Genomic DNA, 21,645 nt, shown 5'->3' with positions numbered 1-21,645 from the left:
AAGACTATTAACAAGATTGAGAAAAAGGACAACCAACCTGCAAAGAAAAACAGTGTGAAGATAGAGGAGGTAAATATAGTCACTCATCTAAAGCAGGTCGCCCGAATTCATTTGCAGTATTGGCTGATTTTCTGGATGAGGGTGTCCTGGATGCCCTCGCGGAAAAGGTGCACTCGAGGCAACAGGCGCCTCGTTCCTGACTTCCTTTTTTTGAAAATATATGAAGATTGCCACGTGGAACGTGCGAGGCATTTGCTCTCGCCATAAGCAACATACCATGTGGTCTGTCTTGCATGAGAATCAGTGGGATGTATTGTGTGCAGTGGAGCACAAAAGTCACGGTGAGGCAGGAAAAGTTGTGGATTGTCGTGGATTCCGTCTGTTCTATGCAGGGACACATGCTAAGCATTATTCGGGCGTGCTGATGATTGTTCATGAGAAATACCAGCCTGTTCTTGTTAAAAATGATGTGCAGGGCCGCTTTCTGGTAATCGAAGTCCTATTTGAAGGCGAGATTTTATGGTTGCTGGGACTTTATGCTCCGAAAGATCCCGCATCCCGACGGGATCTATGGTCGACTTTGCAGGGCTCCATGGCACTTGGCCGCAGAGGGCTTTTGATGGGAGATTTCAATATGTGTATTGACTCTTCTCAGTCCACCTCAGGGCATTCGGTAATGGATACGCCAGAAAGCCGGGTGTGGAACTCCTTTGCTTTGCACGTACTTAAGCAAGATCTTTGGTCGTGGCTTCATCCTTCTGTTTCAGGTTTTACTTTTCATTCCGCACAATACGCAACCACGTGGTCGCGGTTGGACAGAATGTATATCATGCAGGGAGATGATTTTCTTCCCGAGATGCTGGAGATGAAGGTCTTGCAGCAATATGCGTTGTCAGATCATTTTCCCCTCCAGCTTGAGATGCGGGCACAATCTATTGCACCTTTTATGCAGCTGCTGGATAAGCTCCCTTTACACTTCAACTCCTCTTATTTGAAGCATCCAATTTTTCAGGGTTATATGCAGCAACTGATTGAGAGGTTCTTATTGGACTTCGCCTCTGAGGGCTTGGCTTCGTTTGCACGCCTGCTCTCTAATGTGCAGCGGGTTGCTCGGCAGTATGGGATTCACACTGCCTCTCTTTGTCGCCGCCGTCGACTTGCAGCAGAGGACTTATTGGCCTTGGTCCGTTCCTTGCTCCTGGATTCCCCAGATGATGATTTTCTGCTGTCACTGGAGCGGCGTTTGGCCCATCTTATTCAAGTCTTTAGCTTGAAATCTTATCAGCAGGCCAAGCTGCATAACTTGACTGACACATTGCAAGATAATGCCTGCCAGTCTCATAAGTTCTTTCGCGCCTTGCATGCTTCTCCGGCTCGCGAAAATATGACTCGACTTCAGGACTCGGAAGGTCGCATGGTCACTGATCCGCAGACCATTATCAATATGTGCAGAAATTATTTTATGGATCTTTTTGGTTCTTCATCCTTGCCGTCTAGCCAGGTTACGCATGCCCGCTCGGTCTTCTATCAGCTGGTCCACCAGCAGGTTCCGCTTGATATGCAAGCCTCTTTGGAGGCGGATATTTGCGAAGAGGAGGTTATGGATGTGTTGTTACACCTGCCTAAGGATAAAAGTCCTGGTTGGGATGGTCTCACTAATGAAGTTTTTGAGCACTCGGCCACGCAGTTGGTAAAGCCATTGGTGGTCATGTTCCAGCAGGTTTGGGAAACAGGGGTCATGCCTTCTTCATGGAAAGAAGGCCTTATCAAACTGATCCCCAAGGTCTCTTCGCCGTCAAAGCTGCAACACTGGAGACCAATTTCGTTGATGGGCATGATGTATAAAATCTTTTCCAACGTGCTCGCAAATCGGCTTCACAAGCACCTCCCAGTTCTTGTACACCCTCTCCAATATGGTTTCATTAAGGGACGCAACATTTTGCACAATATCTTAAATGTGCAAATGGCTATTGATTATGCCGGGCACTCCAATCAGCAAGTGGTCTTGATTCAATTGGACCTGGAAAAGGTGTTTGACTGTGTGGACTGGTCTTTCCTTGCAGATCTTATGTCTGCTATGGGCTTTGGTATCCGCATGTCCCGATTGATCTACACCATTAGTACTGAGGCTTCTTCAAGAGTTATGCTTAATGGTGGGGTCACAGAGCCATTTCTCCTTGCACGCTCGCTCAGACAGGGCTGCCCTTTGAGTCCTCTCTTCTTTGCCTTGGCGACTCACCCGGTCCTTTCAATGTTATCCTCCATGGCGGCTTCTGCCCAGCTAGTAGGGTTATCTCTTCCTTTGGGGCAGCACTTCATTAGCCAATCTTTGGCTGATGACTCCTTTATGATTTTGCAGGCGGACAGGGATAACATTCGCAAGGCATTAGATGTTTGGGCGCTCTTTGGTCAAGCTTCTAGTCTTCGCATCAATGCCTTCAAGTCAGCCATTCTCAGTTGCACGGAGCCTGATTTAGAGTCATTAGGCTGGCAGGGCCAAGTGGTTTCCCGCGGCTCAATTGTCAGGCATCTTGGATACCCATTGGGGGTGGATGTACGGCCAAAGGACCTGCTGGAGTGGATTTCACACAAACTGGCCGCGAAGTTTATGTATTGGAAGTCGCAAGCCTGGCCATTCCATGTCCGCCTCAAAGTGGCTCAGACAATTATGCTACCAATGCTGACGTATTTCCTGCCATTACTGCCATGGACGCCTACTACTTTGAAGGCTCTCACTCATCCCATTCGTTTCATGCTATGGAAGAAAGATTCACTACAGGCAGGCATTTCTTGGATTTCATGGTCACATGCATGTACCCCTAAGCGCATGGGTGGTGGAGCTATTTTGGATGCAGAAACTCATATGCTGGCTCTTCGTTGGTCGTTGTTTCGTGCCATGTGTGTGGATCATCACCCGTGGACCATCATAGCCCGTTATTTTCTTGAGGACAGGGGGCTCCGCCAGGGTAACACACGGCTTCGGGCCTCATGGTGGCATGTCCTTAATGCTGACTCTCGATTTTCCTGTTCCTCTTCCTCTTTGTTACTGCACTTGGTCGGCTCTTGGAAAGTGGTGCTCCAAAAGGCCCGTTGGCATCCTGTAGGGGACCGCGTGCAGACTAATTCTTTTCAACTGGAATTGTTGGCAGTATCCAGATTACTTTCATGGGAAGATAAACATCAGCTTAGACCAAGATTTAACCGCATGGCCCGTTTGGGTGTGACTTCGATTGCGGATGCTACCCTTGCTACTCGCAATGTCCTGGCATCGTTTCGGACTGCTAGGAGACTTTTCAGGATCCCGCCCGGATACCGTGATTTATGGGGGAAGCTTTCCTCGGAACTTCAAGGTAGGCAACCCTTTCCTGCCTTGGCTATGGATCGCCCTTGGCAGGACTGGGACCTTGCAGGCCGGTTGAGTCTAGAAAAGGCCTCTACTAATCAGGTGTATCATCTTCTCATTAAAGATCACCAATGGCTGGGTGTGAAAGTTAATACTGTTTGGGGCCTGCGGAAATCACTATCATGGTGGCAGGCAACGCTGATGGAGGGATGGCAGAATACGACACCTTTCAAATGCAAGGTCTTTTTGTGGCGGGTAATGATTGGTGGTCTTCCTCTTGCCTCGGCCCTTTCCAAGCGTCGAATCTCGAATGGCAATTGCTTCTTCTGCACCACTTCGGTGGAATCGGCCCGACATCGTTTTCTTTCTTGCTCGCTCGCCAAGAATATCTGGTCACTCTTGTCGCAAATCTGGCACGCGGTGGTGGGGTCCTCACTGACTCCTTTCGATTGGGTTTTTGTGCGCCCGAAGTATCCCACAACGCCACCGTTACATATGAAGATCCTATTCCATTTTTTCAGATACTGGGGATGCTGGCACATTTGGACCACCCGAAATGCTTTTCTCTTTGATTCGGCTTCTAATGTACCGCAACATATTGCAAGGCTTAAAGGGCTCTTGCATTGGCAGCTAGATCTCATCAGGCACTCTGACTTGCTCCCTCGGGAGGATTTGCATTCCTGGCATTTGGCAATTGCCTCTGGGTCCTTGCCATGATTGGTGTAACCTTTTAGTACCCTAGTCCGGGGATTTCCCACACGTTGGCCTACGGCCCTCATGTCTCTTGTACTCGTGTAATCATGTAATCTTGTACTTTTTTCGCAATTAATACAATTACCTTTTACGAAAAAAAAAATATAGTCACTCATGAGAATAACACTGATGGTGATGTACTTCTTGCTTCTTTGAGTGCACATGCACGGATTGTAGATTCTGAAGATGACATGCACACTTGGATACTTAATTGAGGTGCGTCTTTTCATATTACACCACATCATGAGTGGTTTTCTAACTACAATGGTGGTGCACGTAGTGTTGTCCAATTGGGGAATAACTATGCATGCAAAATTACAAGTATTGGTAGTGTGAAATTGGAATTTCAGCATGGCTCTATGTTGTGTTGCATAATGTGAGGCATATACCTCAGCTCAAAAAGAGCTTGATAGACACAAGGTAACTAGATGACGAAGGCTGTCACACCACCTTTGGGGATTACGAATGGAAAATTTGTAAGGGCTCTCACATTGTTGCCAAAGTCTCCAAAAGTGATACTTTTTAGCCTTTGCATGTATCTAGCATGCGTGACCATGGAGTCGCCATAACCAAGCAGGCAAGTGTTTCTTTGTGGCATAGCCAGTTGGGATACATCAGTCAAACTGAAATGAAAGTGCTTTCTTGCTTGGGTTATTTGCTGTCTTTGAGATATACTGATTTTAAACAATGTGATCATTGTATTTATGGTAAGCATGCACAAACGTCACATAAAAAATCTCTCTCTCTAAAGTCTTTACCCTTAGAGTTGGTACCTTCAGATGTATGCCAGATGCCAGGGTTATCTCTAGAGGGAAAGAAGTATTTCATAACTTTTGTTGATAATACCACACGCAAAGTATGGATTAATCCAATCCGTTGTAAAGACTAAGGCCTCGGATGAATTTAAAAAATTCCTGGCACTTGCTGAAAATCAGACCAGCAAGACATTAAAGTGTCTTAGCTCTGACAATGGTGGGAAATATGTGTTCAAAGCCTTTCAGGACTTTTGTGACAACAAAGGGATTAAAAGGGAGCTCACCATCCCTCACAATCCACTCCAAAATGGTATTGCAGAGCGCATGAACAAGATCATTCAAAACAAGGTCCGTACAATGATGTCACATGCTGCTTTACCTCATGGATTTTGGGCAGAGGCTGTTATGACAGCCGTAGACTTAATTAATCGGTCACCAAACAGGTCTTTGGGGGGGCGAGTGTATGTGTGTGTGTGTGTGTAGAGGAGTCCCTCAAGAAGTGTGGTCGGGTAAACCACCTTCATATGCTCACTTGACAGTGTTTGGCTGCAAGGCATTTGTGCACATTTGCAAGGAAAAACACAGCAAACTTGAGCCAAAGTCCTGTAAATGTATTTTCCCAGAATATGGTGACGAGAAAGAAATGGGATATCGATTATGGGATCTTGAGAAATGAAAAGTAATACGCAACAATGATGTTATCTTCCGCGAATATCGCATGCACAAACAGTCCGAAAAGCTAGAGAAGGTCGTAAGAATTGTATTCCAAGAGGATGTACCAATAGGACAGTAAAGAATGCCCGCTAGACAACAACAAATACCTGCTGCAAATGGCCCTAAAAATGTAGCGAATAATGCTGAAAATGATTAGCAAGATATTGCCCATAATGTACCAGAAATTCAGTAAGAACACATGCCTTTGGAACAACCACAATCAACTGTACAACATGCTGAACCTATAGAACAGCAAGCTGTTAATGCAGATTTGCAAGCTGAACAGCTAGCAAATCTTGATCATTGGGTCTGTAGGTTGAGCAGAATGCAAAGACAACCAAATAGATTTGTTCCTGGTGTCAATTTTATGGTTAATTATGTCATGTTGACAGATTGTGGTGAGCCGTCATGCTTCAAGGAAGCAATGGACAAAAGAGACAGCAAGAAATGGCATAAGGCTATGTTGTCAAAGATAGAATCTCTAATGAAAAATGGCGTTTAGGATTTGGTGCATTTTCCTAAAGGGCGAAAAAAAGTGCTATCATATAAATGGGTTTACAAAATGAAAGTCACTTCTCGTTCTTTACCAAGGTACAAGGCACGACTGGTTGCTAAAGGATACAAGCAAGAACATGGAATTGATTTTGATGAAATTTTTTCTAATGTAGTCAAAATGACTACTTTGTGAACCATTTTAGGCTTGGTTGCATCTAAAGATATGGAACTCATACAAATGGATGTAAAGACAACTTTCTTACATGGTGATCTACATGAGGAGATCTATATGCAACAGCCTAAGAGTTTTGTTACAAAGGGGGAAGAGCACATGGTATATAAACTCAACAAGAGTTTGTATGGGCTGAAACAGGTACCATGAGAATGATATCATAAATTTGATACATTTATGCAATCTCAAGGAGTCCATAGATCTCAAGTTAATCACTGCTTAGACACCAAGAAGGCAGCAGATAGCAGCCTTATTCTGTTGGTCTTGTAGTGGATGACATGCCGATTGCAAGCAAGGATGTTCATGCCTTGGACTCCTTGAAACAAAGCCTATACAATAGCTTTGATATAAAGGATCTTGGTGAGGCCAACCATATTCTTGGCATGCGTATAGTCAAGGACAGATTGAAGGGTCTTCTCTATCTATTACGGCAAGAGTATGTTCCTAAGTTTTGCAGCATTTCAATATGGGGGGGGGAGCCATTGTTGTACTGTTGCCTCCATATGTGAAACTTAGTGCAGATGACAGCCCTACATCTGATGATGGAAAGGCTGAAATGGCCAAGATTTCTTATGCTTCAGTTGTCATAGCTTGATGTGTGCTATGGTTGCTACAATCTTGACATTGCATTTGAGGTGGGAGTGGTTAGCAAGTACATGGCATATCCTAGGAAAAAGCAAGCAAAAAACATTAGGAAGCAATGAAGAGTATCATGAGATACCTTAAGGGCACAAAGAACTTGTGTGTCTACTTTGGAAAGCAGAAGTCGTCTATTGTTGGCTTCACGAATGCAGACTATCCTGGTCATCCTGACTGTAAAGTCTACTTCAGGATATGCGTTCACGTTCGCAAGGGGAGCAATCTCTTGGATATCCAGGCTGCAAAAGCGTGTTGCATTGTCTACTACAAAGGCAGAGTATGTGGTTGCCACTGAGGCATGCAAGGAGCCTTTATGGCTTTCACGTTTGGTGAGAGAGATTGGCATTACAAAGGTTCCTATCCTTCACTGTGATAGTTAGAGTGCTATCATGATAGCACACGGAATCTTGTCTTTCATGCAAAGACAAAGCACATACAGGTGAAGTATCATTTTATCAAGGATGTACTTGACAGCAAGAGCATTGAACTTGTCAATGTACATACAAATGATAATCCTGCAGATCTTCTCACGAAGGGTCTTCCAACAAAGCGGTTTGCTCATTGCCGCCAAATGATAGGGATTGGATAGTATATATGTATTTCAGCTTTATACATACATAGACTTAGCCAATTCTTTCCTCTACCTTTAGGCACATTGCCTTTAGGTGGAAGATTGTTGGGAATAAAGTCTCACCATGCCTTTTACGGTACTCAGGTGTGTACGCACCCTTACACATGTACTTTATATATATTATCAAAAAAAACCTAAAGTGGTACATTTTGTCACTGTACCTACACATTAAGAGTCATGCTTTCACTCTCTACTCTGCTCCTCACTGTGCATATCTCAGCTGCACTCTGTCTCAATCCTTGTGCACAGTCGTCAACAACAAGTGACCCAAATATGCCAGCAATCCCAAAATCTGAAAAGGTGAAAAAGAATCTTCATATCAAGTTGTGTAAGGCATTAAAGTTAGCTTTACCAAGTACCCAATCAAGAGGACACATACCTAGTCCCACCACAACATGCCAAATGTCCAAGAGGAGGTCCCAAATCTTTTGAGCAAAAGGACAAGAGATGAATCTGTGATGGGGAGACTCAACCATAGTGGTACAAGATAAACAATTCCCATTAGAAATACCCCTATGGTGACGAGCCAACGCAAGGGAAGGTCCCCACCAACATTCTCCAAATGAACACCTTACATTGAATTGGTGCCTTGTCGATCCATCCCTCCATTATTATCACCTTCCACCGAGCTTTAGATTTATCCAATCCCAAAAGTGCATTGGCTTTGTTGGCCAACCATATGCAGTCTTGGATCATGAAATGATAAATCTAATTAACTAAGGAACACTGAAGGGTCAAACACCTTGCAAGATTCCAATCCTACCAGAGACAATCAAAATCCAAAACACCAAAGGGTTTCCAGTCCTACAAAAGATCGGAGACCCTACCCCAAAGATCAACATAGCCACAAGGGACCCAAAAGACCCATCTAATAATACGAAAGGAAATCAGTATCCCTCAAGGCAAGTGAAACAAGCCTTCCTTCTTTAAAAGGGTGGTAATTCCCTTATTAAGCACTTAATTACAGCAATAAACAAATGGGCATAACTTAAAATGCACAAATTACCTTAATAATCTCAAACATTGGACACCCTAGTGGCCCCAAAATTGGCGCCCCTTTCAGTATTTCTTTAACTTGATTACTAATAGAATGAGTACAAATTGAGATTTACAATCTCCTTTGCTATTCCAAAAGTCTCTTTGCTATAGCAACAATCAGCAATCAATTCACGTCAATTGGCCCTTGATTTTTCACCCAAGACTTGCACGAATGGAACCTCCAATTGGCCAAATGCTGCCCCAAATTACAATGAATGGGCTGACATCTGAATTCCCTAACAAATACCCAAGTTCAAGTGTTGAATTCAATATACAATGTCTTCGCCAATTGACACGGGTCCCGAGGTGGCTATAAAACCCTAATTTATGCAAAAATTTAGGATTTACGATAGAGATATCTCTATTGTCCACCAAATTTGACTGAGATCTGCTCAAAATGGCTGAGAAATGATGAGATCTCTTGAGAGTGGGTTGGAGAAGGTGAGAGAAAGCCAACATGAGAGAGAAATCTGATTTTCTTCCTGAGAAAACCCTAGATTCTGCCTACTGCCTGCTCCAACCTACATTTAATGCAGTCACCTACTGCCAAACACCTCCGAAATGCTATTACCTGATCAGCAGTTTTATTGCCAGCCCCTAGAAGGTTACTCCTTGCTGTCCCCTGCTTGCTAAGGCCCCCAAATCGCTGTCTTTTGTAGCAAACTGTTGTTCTCTAATCAGAAAATGGGCCAACAACTCTCTCTCTCTCTCTTTTTTTTTCGTAAAAGGTAATTGTATTAATTACGAAGAAAGTACAAGATTACATGATTACACGAGTACAAGAGGCACGAGGGCCATAGGCCAACGTGCGGGAAATCCCCGGACTAGGGTACTAAAAAGTTACACCAATCATGGCAAGGACCCAGAGGCAATTGCCAAATGCCAGAAATACAAATCCTCCCAAGGGAGCAAGTCAGAGTGCCTGATGAGATCTAGCTGCCAATGCAAGAGCCCTTTAAGCCTTGCAATATGTCGCGGTACATTAGAAGCCGAATCAAAGAGAAAAGCATTTCGGGTGGTCCAAATGTGCCAGCATCCCCAGTATCTGAAAAAATGGAATAAGATCTTCATATGTAACGGTGGTGGTGTGGGATACTTCGGGCGCACAAAAACCCAATCGAAGGGAGTCAGTGAAGACCCCACCACCGCGTGCCAGATTCGTGACAAGAGTGACCAGATATTCTTGGCGAGCGGGCAAGAAAGAAAACGATGTCGGGCCGATTCCGCCAAAGTGGTGCAGAAGAAGCAAGTGCCATTCGAGATTCGACGCTTGGAAAGGGCCGAGGCAAGAGGAAGACCACCAATCATTACCCGCCACAGAAAGACCTTGCATTTGAAAGGTGTCTTGTTCTGCCATCCCTCCATCAGCGTTGCCTGCCACCATGACAGTGATTTCCGCAGGCCCCAAACAGCATTAACTTTCACGCCCAACCATTGGTGATCTTTAATGAGAAGATGATACACCTGATTAGTAGAGGCATTTTCCAGACTCAACCGGCCTGCAAGGTCCCAGTCCTGCCAAGGGCGATCCATAGCCAGGGCAGGAAAGGGTTGCCTACCCTGAAGTTCCGAGGAAAGCTTCCCCCACAAATCACGGTATCCGCGCGGGATCCTGAAAAGTCTCCTAGCAGTCCGAAATGATGCAAGGACATTGCGAGTGGCAAGGGTAGCATCCGCAATCGAAGTCACACCCAAACGGGCCATGCGGTTAAATCTTGGTCTGAGCTGATGTTTATCTTCCCATGAAAGTAATGTGGATACCGCCAACAATTCCAGCTGAAAAGAATTTGTCTGCACGCGGTCCCCTACAGGATGCCAACGGGCCTTTTGGAGCACCACTTTCCAAGAGCCGACCAAATGCACTAACAAAGACGAAGAGGGACTGGAGAAACGAGCGTCAGCATTAAGGACATGCCACCATGAGGCTCGAAGCCATGTGTTACCCTGGCGGAGGCCGCTGTCCTCAAGAAAATAACGGGCTATGATGGTCCACGGGTGATGATCCACACACATGGCACGAAACAGAGACCAACGAAGAGCCAGCATATGAGTTTCTGCATCCAAAATAGCTCCACCACCCATGCGCTTAGGGGTACATGCATGTGACCATGAAATCCAGGAAATGCCTGCCTGCAGTGAATCTTTCTTCCATAGCATGAAACGAATGGGATGAGTAAGAGCCTTCAAAGTACTGGGCGTCCATGGCAGTAATGGCAGGAAATACGTCAGCATTGGTAGCATAATTGTCTGAGCCACTTTGAGGCGGACATGGAACGGCCAGGCTTGCGACTTCCAATACATAAACTTCGCGGCCAGTTTGTGTGAAATCCACTCCAGCAGGGCCTTTGGCCGTACATCCACCCCCAATGGGTATCCAAGATGCCTGACAATCGCGCCACGAGAAACCACCTGGCCCTGCCAGCCTAATGACTCTAAATCAGGCTCCGTGCAACTGAGAATGGCTGACTTGAAGGCATTGATGCGAAGACCAGAAGCTTGACCAAAGAGCGTCCAAACATCTAATGCCTTGCGAATGTTATCCCTGTCCGCCTGCAAAATCATAAAGGAGTCATCAGCCAAGGATTGGCTAATGAAGTGCTGCCCCAAAGGAAGAGATAACCCTGCCAGCTGGGCAGAAGCCGCCATGGAGGATAACATTGAAAGGACCGGGTGAGTCGCCAAGGCAAAGAAGAGAGGACTCAAAGGGCAGCCTTGTCTGAGCGAGCGTGCAAGGAGAAATGGCTCTGTGACCCCACCATTAAGCATAACTCTTGAAGAAGCCTCAGTACTAATGGTGTAGATCAATCGGGACATGCGGATCCCAAAGCCCATAGCAGACATAAGCTCTGCAAGGAAAGACCAGTCCACACAGTCAAACGCCTTTTCCAGGTCCAGTTGAATCAAGACCACTTGCTGATTGGAGTGCCTCGCATAATCAATAGCCATTTGCACATTCAAGATATTGTGCAAAATGTTGCGTCCCTTAATGAAACCATATTGGAGGGGGTGCACAAGAGCTGGAAGGTGCTTGTGAAGCCGATTTGCCAGCACTTTGGAAAAGATTTTATACATCACGCCCATCAACGAAATTGGTCTCCAGTGTTGCAACTTTGACGGCGAAGGGACCTTGGGGATCAATTTGATGAGGCCTTCTTTCCATGAAGAAGGCATGACCCCTGTTTCCCAAACCTGCTGGAGCATAACCACCAAAGGCTTTACCAACTGCGTGGCTGAGTGCTCAAAAAATTCATTAGTGAGACCATCCCAACCAGGACTTTTATCCTTAGGCAGGTGTAACAACACATCCATAACCTCCTCTTCGCAAATATCCGCCTCCAAAGAGGCTTGCATATCAAGCGGAACCTGCTGGTGGACCAGCTGATAGAAGACCGAGCGGGCATGCGTAACCTGGCTAGACGGCAAGGATGAAGAACCAAAAAGATCCATAAAATAATTTCTGCACATATTGATAATGGTCTGCGGATCAGTGACCATGCGACCTTCCGAGTCCTGAAGTCGAGTCATATTTTCGCGAGCCGGAGAAGCATGCAAGGCGCGAAAGAACTTATGAGACTGGCAGGCATTATCTTGCAATGTGTCAGTCAAGTTATGCAGCTTGGCCTGCTGATAAGATTTCAAGCTAAAGACTTGAATAAGATGGGCCAAACGCCGCTCCAGTGACAGCAGAAAATCATCATCTGGGGAATCCAGGAGCAAGGAACGGACCAAGGCCAATAAGTCCTCTGCTGCAAGTCAACGGCGGCGACAAAGAGAGGCAGTGTGAATCCCATACTGCCGAGCAACCCGCTGCACATTAGAGAGCAGGCGTGCAAACGAAGCCAAGCCCTCAGAGGCGAAGTCCAATAAGAACCTCTCAATCAGTCGCTGCATATAATCCTGAAAAATTGGATGCTTCAAATAAGAGGAGTTGAAGCGTAAAGGGAGCTTATCCAGGAACTGCATAAAAGGTGCAATAGATTGTGCCCGCATCTCAAGCTGGAGGGGAAAATGATCCGACAACGCATATTGCTGCAAGACCTTCATCTCCAGCATCTCGGGAAGAAAATCATCCCCCTGCATGATATACATTCTGTCCAATCGCGACCAAGTGGTTGCATATTGCGCAGAATGAAAAGTAAAACCTGAAACAGAAGGGTGAAGCCACGACCAAAGATCTTGCTTAAGTATGTGCAAAGCAAAGGAGTTCCACACCCGGCTTTCTGGCGTATCCATTACCGAATGCCCTGAGGTGGACTGCGAAGAGTCAACACACATATTGAAATCTCCCATCAAAAACCCTCTGCGGCCAAGTGCCATGGAGCCCTGCAAAGTCAACCATAGATCCCGTCGGGATGTGGGATCATTGGGAGCATAAAGTCCCAGCAACCATAAAATCTCACCTTCAAATAGGACTTCGATTACCAGAAAGCGGCCGTGCACATCATTTTTAACAAGAACAGGCTGGTATTTCTCATGAACAATCATCAGCACGCCCGAATAATGCTTAGCATGTGTCCCTGCATAAAACAGACGAAATCCACGACAATCCACAACCTTTCCTGCCTCACCATGACTTTTGTGCTCCACTGCACATAATACATCCCACTGATTTTCATGCAAGACAGACCACATGGTATGCTGCTTATGGCGAGAGCAAATGCCTCGCACGTTCCACGTGGCAATCTTCATATATTTTCAAACAAAGGAAGTCAGGAACGAGGCGCCTGTTGCCTCGATTGCATCTTTTCCGCGAGGGCATCCAGGACACCCTCATCCAGAAAATCAGCCAATACTGCAAATGAATTCGGGCGACCTGCTTTAGAGGTAGAAGGGAAATCCACTACCTTGGGAGCAGGGCGGGGATAACGCCTATCCTAAGGAGTAATCACATTGCCTTTCGCATCAAACGCCAGCTTAGCAGGTGGGCCCTTGGGGCCCTTGGAATAGACTTTCCTTGAAGACGGATTGCGGGGGGCTGACGGGGCCATGGTACGCACAACCTGCTGTGGGGTGACCATGTCTTTCCTGCGCGTGTACGTGCGCACGGAATCCGGGGAAACATGAGGCCCAGGATCTGCCAGGCCTGCGTCCAACTTTTTACCTTTTTTTTGTCGTGCCTCAATCCAATCAGAGCTAGGAGAATCCAAAGCTCGGACCTGTTGTTTACCTTTTTCCATGACAGTAGGGGGCTGAAGGGTCTCCTGTGTCTGGGTATCAAGCACCATGTCATCCTTGGGCTGCACAACCTACGCCTCCTCAGAAGACAGTTGCCGTTCCGGGCATTCAGCTACAAAATGCCCTAATTTACCACATGAAAAGCAGTGTCCGGCAAAATTGCCCCATTTCAGGCGAAAATGCAAAGGATGCATGCCAGCGCAATTGAGGCGAAGCCACGCAGGCCTTTTCCTGGCCGTATCCCATAACATGCATAGACGGTTTCGGTTCATAGCCCTGAGGCTGGGGGGAACCAGCACTGTGCCCACAACTGCCATCGCGTCTTTCAACAATGGCCAATATACCGCTGGACAATTTTCCACTTCCACTCACACCGGGCATTCGCGTTGAAGCAGACGCTGGAAGTCAGCCATAGGGCGCCATGGTACCACATGGACCAAGCGGCGGTCAAAGAATAGTGGCAACTTGGACAGTAGCTCAGCTCGATGCGATTCAGATTTCAACAGCATCTCATAAAAGCCGCGAGGGCCAAGGAAGATCTCCTCAACATACTCCCCTTGCAATAAGTGGTGCATCCACTGGCGAATATGTGAGAGCACTGGGATCCTGCCGGTGAAAAAAAGTATAACTGCACGGTCATAGAACACCGAGAAGGACCGCAAGACTGATTTTGGGTCCACTGTCGCTTCCAGCACATCATCCGCAGCCGCAGCAGAGAAAGTTTCATTATTATGCTGGACATAATCGCCAAGCAGAGTATTGGCAAAGTCCAGCAAATGCTCCCAGTCTATTTCCTGCGAATCCACAGGTTCGGAGGCAACCTGCGCATAGGAACGGTCCTGCGGACCCATTGGCTCGTCTGAAGTGTGCTTAGAGCGTTTGCCTGCCGGCGGCAGTTCAGAACCCGGAGGCGGCTCCTCCGTGCATGGCACCATATCCTCCGGCTCCTCGGTATCGGAATCAGGGCCAAGGGCTGCCACCGTCCGGTCGAGAAAATCCATATCCAGGCCAGCCATACCGCTGTCTTCTCTCTTTCGCTCGCTCCCTCACTGCAGCAGCAGGATGCACTGTCTACAGTCTCTGCTCTTCAATAATCTGCTGCCTCCTCGGCACAGATCTGTCCTTGTAAAATGTCTATCTGCCTGTCCCTTCCTCTCTCTCTCTCTCTCTCTCTCTCGCTCTCTGTCTCTCTCTCTTGCTCGCTCCGCAAGTCCCGCAGACTGGCACAATCAGGGAACCACCTGGCTGCAGCAACAGGACTGCAACGGGGCACCTGTGCAGAACAGGACAGACGCGCGCCGGTGAACCCCTGACGAATAGGGCGTGTGAAGGCAGGCGAGCAGCTGAGGGCACAGATCCAGGTGAGTGTGCAACGTCCGAGGGGAGACGTCAAGCAGAACTCCTTGCAGTGGGCCACAGTCGCACAGCAGAGGGCGAGCGGGTTTGGACCTGATGGCCACGGCAGAGGACGGATGCGACGGCAGGAAAAGAGGCAGGGACGATGCAGACCTGTGAAGTGCGGGTGTCGTCGGCGGGTGGGTCTTCAGGCAGGTCGTCAGGCGGCGCGCAGGCAGGTCGTCAGGCGGCGCGCAGGTCGTCAGGCATCAGGCAGGTCGTCAGGCGGCGCGCAGGTCGTCAGACATCAGGCAGGTCGTCAGGTCGTCAGGCATCAGGCAGGTCGTCAGGTGACGCGCAGGTCGTCAGGCGGCGCGCAGGCAGGTCGTCAAGCAGGTCGTCAGGCAGGTCGTCAAGTCGTCGCGCGGGCAGTCAGGCGTCAGGCGGCAGTCATCAGGCAGGTCGTCAGGCGGCGCGCAGGTCTAGGCGACGACAGGACGGGGCGCACCGACGGCAGCATCGCCTCTCAAATTTCAGAATTTCTCTCTCTCTCTCTCTCTCTCTCTCTCTCTCTCTCTCTCTCTCTCTCTCTCTCTCTCTCTCTCTCTCTCTCTCTCTCTCCCAAGCTGCCTGAGTGAATGGCTGAGACCCAACCCCCAAAAACGTTTTCTCAATTTGCATGGGCATTTTTGCCAAGTGGCAGCCTTCTAAACCCATTTTTCAACATTATCCACGTCCCCGTGACAAACCTCCCCCTTGAAATCCCTGCAATGGTCCTCAATTGCATTGCATTGTGCCAAAGGAAAAGCATACTACAATGGAATTTCCATAAGGCATCACAATCACAACATTGCACACTATTGTCCAACCATGCTACATGTCCCAAACATGTTGAAAATTTTCAGCCAACATATACATAACATAAAATTGAAAATCAGTCCAAAACTGTTGCTAGAAACTCATTGGATACATCCATAACTCATGCTTCTCAACTGTTCTGACTATCAACCATAGAAAAGCATCAATTCAACATAAACCATGGCTGAAACTATCAATGGCATTTACTAACATGCTATTGTCCATGGAACCGGCTGTAAACCATTGAAAACTGAGCATAATCTAATCATAAATTGATCACTTGTTGATCTAAGAACTAATCACAAGCTGCTGCAAATGTGAACCCAAATTGATCACAAACTCATTGCAAAAGTTGAACAGCAATCACCGCAAAAACTAATGCAAAACTGATCCCAAAAGTGACCATAAACGGTTCTCAAATCAATCAAAATTTGAGCTGAAACTTATCAATATCTCAAAAATGAGACAAAATTCATGCCAAATTGATCATAAACTGATACAAAAGTATAGTTCCAATGCCCAAGTGAAACTCATACTCATCTGCATAAATCTCACACTGACTAGTACACTAAGCAGTGATCTCATGGCAAACATATTGTTAGCACAGAACCTTGGATGCATGCTAAATACATTTGAGATCCACTACATACGAGAGCTATCCACAATTAGCGAAGTGGGAGTGCTACCTTCCCCTTGAGCATCAGGTAATACTTTTGGACCCTTGCTCTGTTGAACCGAATTGAGCTCGAACTAAAGTTGGCTCTAACTAAAAGGCGTCTAGGTAAAGCTGCAACAACTGAGAATGGTCTGCCACGTCATCCTCTTCCATCCATTCGGCATCCATTGGTGAATAATTCTAAAATTTCACGACGTCTCTTCTAGAAACTTCACCTTTGACATTTCTTTCCTTATGTGCCAAAATCTACTCGGATACCAAAATCTCACCCAGCTCCTCAACCTTAGGCTGAATTTCAGCAAACATATCCTCTGGCACATCACCATGAAAAGGCTTTAATAAACTAACATGGAAGGCATTGTGTATCTGCCAATGTGGAGATAATTTTAACCGATATGCCACATCACTGATCTTCTCTAACACCTTGAAGGACCCATAGTATCTCATACTCAACTTCCGATACAAACTTTCTCTTCCTTTCATCTTTTCCAGCCTTGCCTTTTCAAAATGCAGCAATACATAATCGCCCTCTGCAAACTACAAAGCACGTCTATGACGATCAACTGCCCTCTTTTGCTTTTCCTATGATCTCTAAAGTGCACACTTTATCTTTGCATAGGCTACATTCGAGTTTTTCACATAGCAGTCAACCTCAAAGATCTTATCCTTGGTTTGCAAGATAGGTAGTACCTTTTGGCTACCGTCAACCACCTCAAATGAAGCTTTGCCACTGGAACTATGCATTATGTTGCTGTAAGCAAACTCAACCAAGGGTAAATACTGCTCTCACTGTGTCTTGTGATCTAAAACATAGCACCTCAAAAGATCTAACACTGTGAAATTTGCTTCCTCAAACTAGCCATCTATCTGCGGATGGAAGGATCATGAGAATTTCAACGTGGTACCCATATTCTCAAAAACAACCCCTTCCAAAATAAGCCGGTCATCCGAGGGTCTCGATCACTAACGATTGACTCCGGCATGCTATGATACTTAAAGATGTGTTGCAAAAACAATCGTGTCATATGATTAACCTTTATTTTCTTCCTCGCCAAAATGAAATGGGCTTGTTTGTTAAACCTGCAAATGACAGTCTATATCCCATCATTCCCTATAGGTATCTTAGGAAGCTCAAAAATAAAGTCCATTGCAATGCTTTGCCAAGGCCTATTTGGAATAGGCAATGGCTGCAATAAACCTAATATCTTTTGCCTATCATGCTTTACCTTCTGATATATGATGCTTGTCCTAACAAACTATTCTACATCATGCCTCAAAGCTGGCCAATAAAAGAAATGCTCCACTACCTTAACCGTGGCATCAATACCTTTGTGTCCTGCATACGGAGTATGACTTTCAATGATAGCTCTGGGCCTTAATTGCTTTGTGATACATAGTTGTCCATGCATCATAAAAAATCCATCTCTTAGCACAAAGTGTTCATGCCTTTGGCCATTGCAAAGCTGACCATAAACATTAGCAAAGTCCGAATTAGCAACATACACTCTTTTATGGCATCCAACTCACTGTAATAAACCGTGCTGATGGCTGAAATTTGTGGCTTGCATGACAATGCAATCAACCACAACATTCTTTTTACTATCAATATGTACAATTTGAAAGTGAAACATAGAGAGAAAATTTGTCCATCTCATATGCTTCTCTGACAACTTTGTCTACATCCAAAAGTACCTCAAAGTTTGATGGTCTGTCTGCACTATAAAGTCAGCCCCCAACAAAGAATGTTTTCATGTAGATAGTGCATGAATTATAGCCAAGAGCTCTTTCTCATAGATCTACAAATTCTTTTCTGCACCGTGGAGAATTCCGCTCTTATAAGCCACAACTCGCCCGTGCTACATAAGAACAGTCCCAATGTTATTACCACATGTATCACACTGAACTACGAATGACTTCCTTAGATCCAGCAACACAAGCACAAGATTTGAAGTCATCTTTTCCTTCAACGCTTCAAATGCTGAAATTTCCATTGTTGTCCATCTAAATGGCACATCCTGCTTCTGCAAAGCATGCAATAGAGATGCAATTTCAACAAACATGCATACATACTTTTTGTAGTAAGAAAATAGACCCAAGAAGTTACGGATCTCATGCAGATTTCTCAAAGATCGCCATGATTGTATTGCATCAACCTTTGCAAGGTCCATGCGAATACGATGAGCAAATACAATATGTCCCTAAAAGTAGATTTCATTCAAAAAAAATTCACTTTTCTCGTCATTGATAACCAACCTATGCTCACGCAATTCATTGAACACAATGTCCAAGTGTCTTCTATGCTCTGCCTCATTCTTTGAATAGATAATCATGTCATCAAAGAAAGTGCCCACAAATCCTCTATGTGGCCTGAACATGCGATCCATCATCCAATTAAAAGTGACAGGAGCATTCATAAGTCCAAATGGCATAACAAGAAACTCACACAATCCAAAAGATGTCTTGAAAGCTATCTTAGGCACATATTTCGGTCTTATGCATATCTAATGATACCCACTATTCAAATCTATATAACTGAATATGACTGCCGCTTGTAATCTATTCATAATATCATTGATCCGAGAAATTAGAAAGTGATTCTTTATCGTGATCTTGTTCAAAGCACGATAATCAATGTACATACGCCATGAACCATCATGCAATAGAGATGCAATTTCAGCAAACATGCATACATACTTTTTATAGTAAGAACATAGACCCAAGAAGTTACGGATCTCATGCAGATTTCTCAAAGATCGCCATGATTGTATTGCATCAACCTTTGCAAGGTCCATGCGAATACGATGAGCAAATACAATATGTCCCAAAAAGTGGATTTCATGCAAAAAAATTTCACTTTTCTCGTCATTGATAACCAACCTATGCTCACGCAATTCATTGAACACAATGTCCAAGTGTCTTCTATGCTCTACCTCATTCTTTGAATAGATAATCATGTCATCAAAGAAAGTGCCCATAAATCCTCTATGTGGCCTGAACATGCGATCCATCATCCGATTAAAAGTGACAGGAGCATTCATAAGTCCAAATGGCATAGCAAGAAACTCACACAATCCAAAAGATGTCTTAAAAGCTATCTTAGGCACATCTCTCGATCTAATGCATATCTAATGATATCCACTATTCAAATATATATGGCTGAATATGACTGCCCCCTGTAATCTATTCATAACATCATTGATCCGAGTAATTAGAAAGTGATTCTTTATCGTGATCTTGTTCAAAGCACGATAATCAATGTACCTACACCATGAACCATCCTTTTTCTACACCAAAAGCACTGGAGAACAAAAAGGAGATGAGTTAGGCTGAATCAACCCTTTTTCTAACAACTCAATCTCTTGGGCTGCACTGACTATGTAGGGTGGCTTATTAGGTAGGCTAATTCCAAGGATGAGATCTATGGTATGATTTTCTGGTCTTTCAAGCAGCAACTGCCCTGAAAGTGACTAAGAGAAGCAATCAGCCTACATTTTCAGAAATGATATGCGATCCTTCTCTAACTTAGACATGTTCCTAGTATTCTCACTATCATCTTTATCCTTAGTAAAAACCAAGTACGTTGAAATATGATTTTTCATTACTTTCATAGTTGTTTACGTAAGACGTATGGTATTGTTCGTACAATACGTATCCTTATGTTTTCGTACATTATTTTGAGCTCTTTTTGGCCACCCCTACTACACATCCTACGTCCTGCGTCCCTTGTGGCCCCACCTTTACTCCTATGCGTTCCACTTGCCTACATGGCACTTTTTGGGGAGGGGTGGGAAGCCTTGGATACCTCTTCCCACCCCCTTTTCCAACCATGCACTCCCCCTCCCCAAGCCCTCTTTGGATTCCTTCCAGCTAGCAACCCTCTCTTTGACCATTGACACCTCTTTCACTATCTGAACTTTGACCCTTCTCTCATCTACAAAAGGTGCTCCTCTCCTCCATGCTTCCACACCAATTCAGCAAGCACTTACCATTCTCATCTTCCTCTCTTGGATCTTGAATGGACTTGTGATTTGTCATTCTCATCTCCCATCCCCTCTTTCCCACACCCTATCGAAGCAGTTGTCATTCTCAAATCTCATCTCCCATCCCCTCTATCCCACACCCTATCAAAGCATTTGCCATTCTGATCTTCCATCCCCTCTCTCTCACTCTTGCTCTTTCAACTTTACCCTAACCCTCGGGCCTCTCGAGTCTCCCTCCCTTTCAACTTTCAAGACTCAAGTTTCAAGAGTCAAGACTCAAGCATCTCTCTCTCTCTCTCTCTCTCTCTCTCTCTCTCTCTCTCTCTCTCTCTCTCTCTCTCAGGCCTCTTTATCCATCATTGACACCATGACTCATGAGAAGTATGAGGCCTTCGATTTGCATGCGATCCATGTGGAAAGGGATACAAAGAAGTCCAACTCCCACCATTGGACATGCAAGTATTGCGGGAAGTGCTATATAAGTGGTGTAACTCGGCTTCTCCAACATCTTTCCAAGACGCGCGGAAGGGGGGGGGGAGCGCGCACGCAAGTTGCTCCATGCAAGGAGATCCCTCAAAACATCACGGAGGAGATTCTTGCCAAGATGAGAGGGGAATCCATAAGAGGAGGAGAAAATGGCTTATCGGCGCGAACTCCTATGCCTACTAACAAAAAAGCATCAAATGTGAGCGTATCTTCAACCAATGCAAGAGAGGCCTCTACCATTGGTGGTGGGGACTCCACATCCACATCCGACTCCGATAAAAGACAAAGAGTGAAGGCTCATGCGGTGCCGGAGAGACAATCCTCTCTCTCTCAAGCTCCCAGTCATGTGCGTGGATCAATTGCCTTTCTTAGAGAAAGACAAAGACTTGCGGACATTGAAATTGCATGCACGGTAATTGAGTGCAATCTTGCATTCAATGTCCTAAAGCAAGAGTAATGGAAGAAGATGGTAAAAGCCATTGCCAATGTGGGTCCATGTGAAGAATGGACCAGTGTTACATACAACGACATGAGA

The 21,645-nt window shown here is 45.5% G+C and overlaps 1 protein-coding gene across 2 annotated transcripts in view; it reads right to left on the bottom strand.

Annotated features, from left to right (window-relative positions):
• Positions 1-21,645, bottom strand: part of LOC148009272 (vacuolar protein sorting-associated protein 9A-like) — a 133,336-nt gene that overhangs the window by 77,256 nt on the left and 34,435 nt on the right. The window lies entirely within an intron of this gene.

The sequence above is a fragment of the Lygodium microphyllum genome, unplaced genomic scaffold (assembly GCF_053477565.2).
Source record: "Lygodium microphyllum isolate KBCC unplaced genomic scaffold, Lygodium_microphyllum_v1.1.10 scaffold_31, whole genome shotgun sequence".
Taxonomy (NCBI): Eukaryota; Viridiplantae; Streptophyta; class Polypodiopsida; order Schizaeales; family Lygodiaceae; genus Lygodium; species Lygodium microphyllum.
The sequence above is the reverse complement of the archived record's forward strand: the minus strand, read 5'-3'. Positions and strand labels throughout refer to the sequence as shown.